General features: G+C 38.1%; 1 protein-coding gene across 1 annotated transcript in view; it reads right to left on the reverse strand.

Annotated features, from left to right (window-relative positions):
* The window catches only part of PAN2 (PAN2-PAN3 deadenylation complex catalytic subunit PAN2), a 122,642-nt gene extending 121,573 nt beyond the window's left edge, over positions 1-1,069 (reverse strand). The window contains exon 1 of the mRNA XM_068385429.1: positions 941-1,069. The gene's annotated coding sequence lies outside the window, so the exon portion shown is untranslated. The remainder of the gene's footprint in view (positions 1-940) is intronic.
* Between the last annotated feature and the right edge of the window lie 7,486 nt (positions 1,070-8,555).

Raw genomic sequence — 8,555 nt, forward strand, 5'->3', positions numbered from 1 at the left:
TTCATTGTGTGATTTCGTACAGGAAATATATGATTTCCTATAGTAGATATCGTGATTTAACTGGTTTTCTCATTCATTTCATCCGTAATAACATCAACCAATTCGTCAACTTATAACTAACCGTATTGGTTGATCTGTTTGTTTGCGATTGAAATGGTCATCAAAATCGGTTAAATCTCGTTATTTGCTATAGGAAATCATATATTTCTTGTGCGCAGTCACACCGTGGAATAATATACAAAATTACCATACTTTCTTCCCCATTCAAAAAATAGTTTCTACTTGAATCCCCCTTAATGGAAACAAAGAGGGGTATGGAGAAACAAAAACGAACCATATGTATCATCAATTAGGGTAACAAAAGGAAACCTGTGGTAAAACCACATAAGGTTCAAATATTCGGCAAAAAAAAAAATTATCATACCAATACCCAAATGAGATTGCCTATCTGGCCAGGAACATGAAAGTTACTATTAGTATTAGGCTAAGCCTTTTATCTGACCGACAGGAAAAGAATAGCCTGCTTTAAAAGACCAACCAAAAATAAAACTAGAATGACCAAAATAAGTCTACTAACACACCAAAATTACCAGTTTAGTCAACTAGGTGACATAAAGAAAATGACAAGAACGTCAGGTTTCTACGGCAGACCTGCCTGCAGGCAGGATAACCTACATATAGTTTGTCTAAGATCTCCACATTACCAAGACATGCATTACCCAATAATACAGTACAATAATACCGAAAATACAGGTATATATATACAAAAAAAAGACATGGCTGTATACTTGCAGTAAGAAATCAGCCACGGCGTCTCAAAAGATCGGAATCAGACTTAAAAAGGTTCGTTTTCTCTTCTGTTAACAGAGATTCAAGTTAAATATAGTTTTTAACTACTACAAGATACTAAAAAGGCACTTAATGAAGCCAGCAAACTTACCAATTACGAAAAAAACAAACCAGACTGTCAATGAAGTTTCCCGTCATTTGTTGACACATCTTGAAACTAGGTTAATAGTAGTAGTAGAAATTTACTCTACAACTTCATAAACGGCTCCTTCAATCGTTCGACTTTGTCTTTGGTTATACTTTGTTGGTTTTTCTTAATTATACCATATGAATTTGAAAAAGTTTTACTATATTTTTACACCTTCAATGGGTATATTTGTGAAAAGTAAGATATTTATTATCAATTTGTTTATCTACATTGTGATTAGGTTTCGTATCGAACTTAAGGTTTTGTCTTTGCAACGCCGCCTCAAATGTGTGCGAGATTATCAGGTATTGTACAATGCATTATTATTATTATCATTATTATTATCATTATTATTAAAATTATTATTATCATTATTATTATTATTATTACTATAATTTTTCCTATACATTCAGTATTTTTTAATTATCTTCAATAGTTTAATTATAGATTGCTTTAATATTTTTCCTTTTCATGCTTGTTATAGGTGCAATAATTTGTAAACTAAGAAATTGGTCATCTTTACTACTACCTTCTTTCATTTATAATAGAACTACATAAGTATTTAGGCTTCCTATTTCTTTATATACGTACTATATCTACCGTTCCTTTAACAAAGGCTCAATCCTACACAGTATTCTAGAAGCTTTATTCCAGCTGTGACCAAGTTGTGGAATGAACTTCCTAATTGGGTAGTTGAATCAAAATAACTTCAAAAGTTCAAATTTGCAGCAAATGTCTTTATGTAAAACAGGCAGATTCGAGTCTATAGTTTCTGTATAAGAGATGTTTAATGTTATTGTTCTTAAAATATTATATTTTAATTGTTTATTACTTTTCATATAATCTATTTCCTTTCCTCACTGGGCTATTTTTTCCTGTTGGAGCTCTTGGGCTTATAGCATCCTGCTTTTCCAACTAGGGTTGTAACTTTGCTAGTAATAATAATTAATTTTCATACATGCTAGACTCAATTTACGAAATTTTTAAAATTTTCTGTCCTATTATCACAACTATTGAATTGATTTTATTGGTAGTTTTTTACTTGCATTTTTACTTTCAAATATATACATATTCATCTATTGCAGTGGTTCTCAATAAGGGCGGTGCGCCCCCCTAGGGGGACGTGGGTGACTTCCAGCGGGGGCACAAGCCCCAGATGAAACTATTAGTTTTTCTATTTATGTTTTATTTTCATGACATAGGCATGGGGCAGTACTGTAAAGATAAGCTTCTGAAATAATGCAGAAGTATCGTCGTTACTAACTCTTGTTTTCATAAGTCTCCCAGACATACCATTTTCCATATATAATCATACTGGCTCCCCTTCCTGCCCTCTGACACTCAAGACATGGGTTGGTGGGGTAGGAAGTTAACGCGTCCTGGACCTGTACACTTCTTGCTCACTGGTGAGCCGTGAGACCCTTATCTCTCAGACTCCCTGTATCTCACATTCTGTGATTACAACACCTCTTCTTTCACATATCTTCAGTCGAGGCTGTTGAAGTATTTTCATCTCAGTTGTTATGACTTTACCTTAATATGAGACGTCTTAATTAAGTTTATTGATGAATTGTGAATAGGCATATGTTGCTTATTTGTTTTACAAAAGTTGAGAATTAATATTGTAATAAATCAGAAGTTGGATGTGATGCTTAAAAAGTTAAAATCATGTGCTGTTTATGGTAAACTTATATCAATGGTCATGTTGATTTGTTTATGATCCTGATGTGATTATGATCATGATGTCATGTTTAATAATAATGTTGTATTTATGATCATACAGTGCTTATCACTGAATCTTAATCATTTTGATTATAGCATTATAGTGGTAATTATGGTCATATAATTATGGTTTGCAATCATGTGTTACTAATCATGTGGTAGCGATTATCATGTTGTGGAGTTTATTATTAGGTGGTGACGTTTACCTTACCTTGCACGTGCTTTTTGCATTGTTCACAGAAACTTATTGCCCACTGCACATCAAATAATTTGCAACGAATGCCAAGAAGCGGAAGTACATTGAAGATTACATTTGATTGGGATTTGTGTCCCTCTAAAGGAGTGACGAGTTTCCAGTGTGTGATATGTTACAAGACTCTGAGCAATGATGGAATGTGGCCCTCACGTCTGGAACTCCACTTAAGGACAACACAACCTGTTTTAGCTGACAACCCCAAGTCTTTCTTTGAAACAAAAAAACACCTTGAAGCAATCTAAGTTGCTCGACAGTGGGTCATTTCGGCAACAAACTGCAAAGGTTGTTGAGGCTTCCTATGAGATCGCTATGTTGATTGCAAAGAGCAAGAAGAGCCATATCATTGGAGAGTCTCTCATAAAACCAAGTATACAATGCAATGTGCAGCAGAACTTGTTCTGGGAAAATATAGCGCAAACAAGCTTTCCCGGATTTCTCTGTCAAATGATAGTCAAGAAAAGGATAGATGAATTTTCTCAAGATATCAAAGATCACTCTCTCAACCAAGTAAGACCCTCCCCTGTTTTTGCCATCCAGTGTGATGAAACGACTAATATCACTCAAGTGTTCTCAGCTACTGATGTATGCTCGTTTCGTGTCAGGCAACAATAGGAAACAAGAAATTCTGTTCTGTCACCCAATGGAAAATTATACAACAGCAGAAGCTATTTTTCATGATACATCAAACTATTTTAATGAAAATCAACTTTCTTGGGAATCGCTGGTAGGGGTGTGTACTGATGGAGCTCCAACCATGCGTGGTCTGCAGTCTGGGTTCGTCACAAAGGTGAAAGAAAAAAATCCCACTGTAATGAGTACACACTACATGCTTCATCGTGAAGCCTTAGCATCCAGAACTTTGCATGCTGAGATGATGGATGTCTTGAATGGAGCTATCAAGGTAGTCAACTTCATCAAAACTGGAGCCTTGAACAGTCATCTCTTCAAACTGCTGTGTAAGGATATGGAATCCAAACATGAAACCTTGTTTTATCACACAAACGTACAGTAGCTATCAAAAGGAACATGCTTGGACGGCTTGATGAGCTACGAGAAGAAGTAGCAATATTTCTAGATTCACAGCAGAAGGCAGACTTTCATGACAATTTCCAATCTGAAGGCTTTCAGATAACTCTAGCTTACCTGGTGGACATTTTTGAAGCTTGAATGCTGTGAACCTTAAACTACAAGGGAAAAGCATCAACATCATCATGCACCATGACACCATTCGAGCCTTCATGGCCAAACTCGACCTCTGGAAACGTCAGGTACAGCAGTGAAATGCAGCCAGTTTTAGGAACTTGGATTCTGCTCTCGCTGACAGTAACCTCAACTCAGAGTTAAAGCAACAAATAATAACTCATCTAAGTGACTTGAAAGCAGAATTCATCAGATACTTCCCAGATATAGATGACAAGCGTGAAGCCTGGAAATTCATCAGGAACCCACTTCAATGTGATGTAGCTGATGTTGCTGATGAAGTCCAAGAAGAGTTCCTAGAGTTGGAGTTCAACTCCACAGCTAAAGAAGACTTCAAAGATATGGATTTGGAGACGTTCTAGGTCAAATACCTTCCTGTTTACCCTCTGATCTCATATCAGGCTCTTTGGATTCTGACAATGTTTGGATCCACATATCTATGTGAAACTGCATTTCCCACGCTCGTTGCTACCAAAACCAAGTACAGAAACCGCCTGAACGTTGAAAGGGACTTACATTGTGCACTCTCAAGCATTTGACCATGTATTCAAGATCTGGTAGCTAAGAAGCAGTGTCAAATATCTCACTAACCATGTATTCAAGATCTGGTAGCTTAGAGGAGTGTCAGATATCTCACTAATGTAATTCCTGCTTAGTAGAGGGACTGAAAAGCCGTTTTTTTCATTTCCTTTTTAAATCTGGGAGTAAAATTTGTCTATAGATGCAAGGGGGGCGAGGAGGGAAAGAGCAGTTCCTAGAGGGGGCGTGGTAGTAAAAAGGCTAAGAACCACTGATCTATTGTATCAAATTCTAGGTTTCTAGTTTGTTTTTTCATGTTCTCACTTTCAATTCCATCTATCTACTCTGGTTTATGTATCTTATGTCATATTGCTTTTTCTGCCTCTGTGGACTGGAAAGATTAAGAGGTAACGTTTTGTAACTTTTACACGTTTCCACTATTAAAGGACATTGCATCATCCTTATTACTTCACTTTCAAGGTTTTCCTTTTCCCCTTTATAATTTCAGTTTTGGTGGATCGGTTGCTTCATGTGGTACTGGCAAGACCAATATCAGTTTTCTTTGTGAAGGCAACAGAATATGGAATTTGGGCCAAATGGATGGGTGGTAGGATTGTGGATTTATTAATTTCAGCCATAAGGCAATGCATTGGGGCCCTCAGCCTTTTAGCCCCCAAAGTATAACTGCAGAGGGACCCTTGCAGTTGAAGTTTCCAAGTTGGACAGCAACATTAAATAAAAGCAGGAACAGAGGTACAATTAGATGGCTCAAACCCGAGTGCAGGTAATGGTCAAAAGAACACAGCTAATAAATTTTAAAAATTATGAAAGTGGTGCATAGGCAGCACTACCCCACTTTAGGAACTGGGGTCACTTTCAGCTTCTTTAGGTTTTGGTCAAGACACTTGTCAGTAAGATACATGTTAGATTGATAAAACTAGCTTTACATTGTGTATTTTAAATCTCTATTGTTAAAAATTAAACATTTTATACTCCTTTATCAGTGGACTATGCCTTAAAAGATGTGGCTGATATATAAAACTGATAAATACATTTCTAATACGGTGGTGTTTTTATGGGGCATATTAAGAATATTACATTATATTATTGACATATTCATATATCCAAAACTTGGAGTAAAAAAACTAATTGCGAAGAAGTAAACAGTAAATGTACAGTAAAGAAATAGTTTTAAAAGGTGTATGGTGTATTAGCAGTTTCTACAAAATGTCAGTGGTAACCCAAACCACTGGCAATTTGTGATACATTGATTTTGTTTCATATCAATGTGAATTATGAAACCATTTTTAGAAAAATTTTGGAACAAAACCTCCAGCAGATTGGCAGCAAAATTCAGCCAAGCCCTTGAAACTTTAATCGTCACCCTCAAAATGATAGATAGAAAGAATTCAAAAGGTAAATGGGAAAGAAAGCTGATGGTATGAAGTACAAAACTAGAGAATGTGTTTCGAAGAGGATGAAGTTTTGCCTAAGGGTTTAACACCCAGTAAATCATCTATATCTGAAACATGGACAATTCTTAACCTCTGCAGCCTATCCTGCGATAGAAAGAATTTGGCTTGGGGTGAAAACAGACTCCTTTTGATTTACCTGGATCCCCAGATCCTAACAAACCTGGAGAATTAAGTCGGGACTTAATTCTCAAGTACCCATAGTGTGAGCTGAGGCTGACCTCAGTATGAATACTCATGAACACCCGTGGGGCCATGGACAGTCCAAAACTAGAATTTCCTTGTCCTAAACATGAACTGAAGGTACTTCCTGGAAAGCAGGTGGATCGATACCTGGAGATAGTGTCCCTCAGACCTATGGACAGCAATAAGTCACTTTCTCGTATTGCCTGCAGGACCGGGTTAGCGTCTCCAGTTTGAACTTGGTACTGTATACATAAACTTGTTCAGATAGGACAGGTTGATGACTGGTCTTCAGCCTCCCAACAGATATACTAGAATCAGGTTCCTGTAAAACCATGGATATGAGTCCTCGATTTCCTCAATCGCTTTCTTTCCCAACAACTTTGAGACTTCTCTGGAGAACCAGGTCTTTCTCGGAGCCCGTCATTATTGTAAGAGTGAGAGAAGGGTGACAGTAGGTAAACAGGAGGCAGTATCCTACGCCTAGGACCTCCACTGTTCATAGCTCTGCACCCGTGGAATTGCCACCTTATCTAGACTTGTCAAGCATTCCCCATTGGTGGTGCCTTGAGGTGATTGCTACCTGACGTGGGCCTCTCCTGCCATTGGATCATCTACGAAAGGGCTGGACCTGCTCTATCAATCTTTTGTAGGCTGATGGCTCATTTTCATTGTCTCCCTCTACGGTGGGTGCCTCAGAGGTGAGATCTTGGGTTTTGTAGCCGTAGTGGGAGGCTGCTTAAGGTGGTGGCTCTTCTGAAAGAAGCCTTGCCTTTTTCCACTTATCCAGTATGGGCTCTACCTCTTTAGGTGGAAAGAGAGAGGCACTTTGCACAAGTGGAGTGTTTCTCAAGAATATGAGGCCACTTGTTTTGTGAATTTATTGACCACTGCATCATGGCATTTTAGTATCCAATTGCTCTCTTGGCAGGTGCAATGGTGTACTAAAACTCCACTGCATTCACCCCACAAAAGGACTAGCTCATATTTGCGTATCTTAAGATTCGTTAAATCCTCAGATACCAAAAAATCTGTAAGTATCCCGGACCAGTGGTCTTTTGTCACAAATGCTTCCATTCTCCTTACTTCAGTCCCAGCTAAAGCAGACAGTTGCTGAGCTAGTCTCTGTGCCGACATTCCTGGAGTAAGCATTGCTACCTCCGAGTCCAAAGAAAGGGGAGAAGGATGTGTTCCCTCCGACACGTAGTACTTACTCTGGTTTCAGAAAACCACAGGAAGCGAGCTGTCCTCAGGAAGCATTTGCAGCAGATACTTGCATCTTCAACTTTTGTATGGTCTTTTTAGTTTGCTTAGGCCAAGGCAACTCGAGATGCGACTTCAAAGCTGTGCCCCATTCCACACTTGAAATTGTCTGCCCTTAGCTACACAGGAAAGATAATTAGCTCTGTTGGACGCCTCTTACTTGCATGCAGGGAAAGGAAAGGGATGCATGCACTATGTTCTATTAAGAGGCGTGTCCTTAATGCGGCATTGTCTCATAGCATGTGCTGGTTTCTGTTCCTGAAGGAAGAGAGAACTATTCGCACGCTCCTAGCTTGTGTGCTGCTGCTACTGCATTTCCAGTTTGTGTGCTAATGGGGCATGTACATATGGTGTACATACTACCAGATTATGCACCACTGGGGTGCTTAATTATGCTTCGTACACTACTGGTTGCACGCTATACATCGGAGAGTCCAATCTAGCATTCTCGGGTGAGTACACAGAATATTCTGACTGACTAAATAATCAGAGGTCAACATTGCAGTGCCTGTGCCCCAATGTCCTAAGCATATGCAGCAGCAACACTCTAAGCAGAAAGGGAGGATGACGGCTTATGAATAAGATGCTAAAATCCCAAATTATCTTCACTGTCCCAACACATTCATTTTTCACATCTCATTTCAGTATGTTTTTCTTAATTTTCCTCTATCATGTATTTACTTTAGGATCTATTAAATTCTTTTTTGCATATCTATATCAAGATGTATTTCTATTCAGATTTACTGTTGAGTACAGTAGTGTCAATCAACATAATTAAAACAATTTTCAATGGTAAGAAAATAATCTAACTAAATTATCTCAATACTTACCCAAAATTCAGATGCTATTCCCTCCAAGGAAGAGCTTTCCCCTGCTGATACAACAACCCTTCATTTTCAGCAGTAACCATAGCTTGATTATCATCTGGCCTCATCTTATCAATAATCATGACCAACATTTCAAG

This window comes from Palaemon carinicauda, chromosome 13, assembly GCF_036898095.1.
Source record: "Palaemon carinicauda isolate YSFRI2023 chromosome 13, ASM3689809v2, whole genome shotgun sequence".
Taxonomy (NCBI): domain Eukaryota; kingdom Metazoa; phylum Arthropoda; class Malacostraca; order Decapoda; family Palaemonidae; genus Palaemon; species Palaemon carinicauda.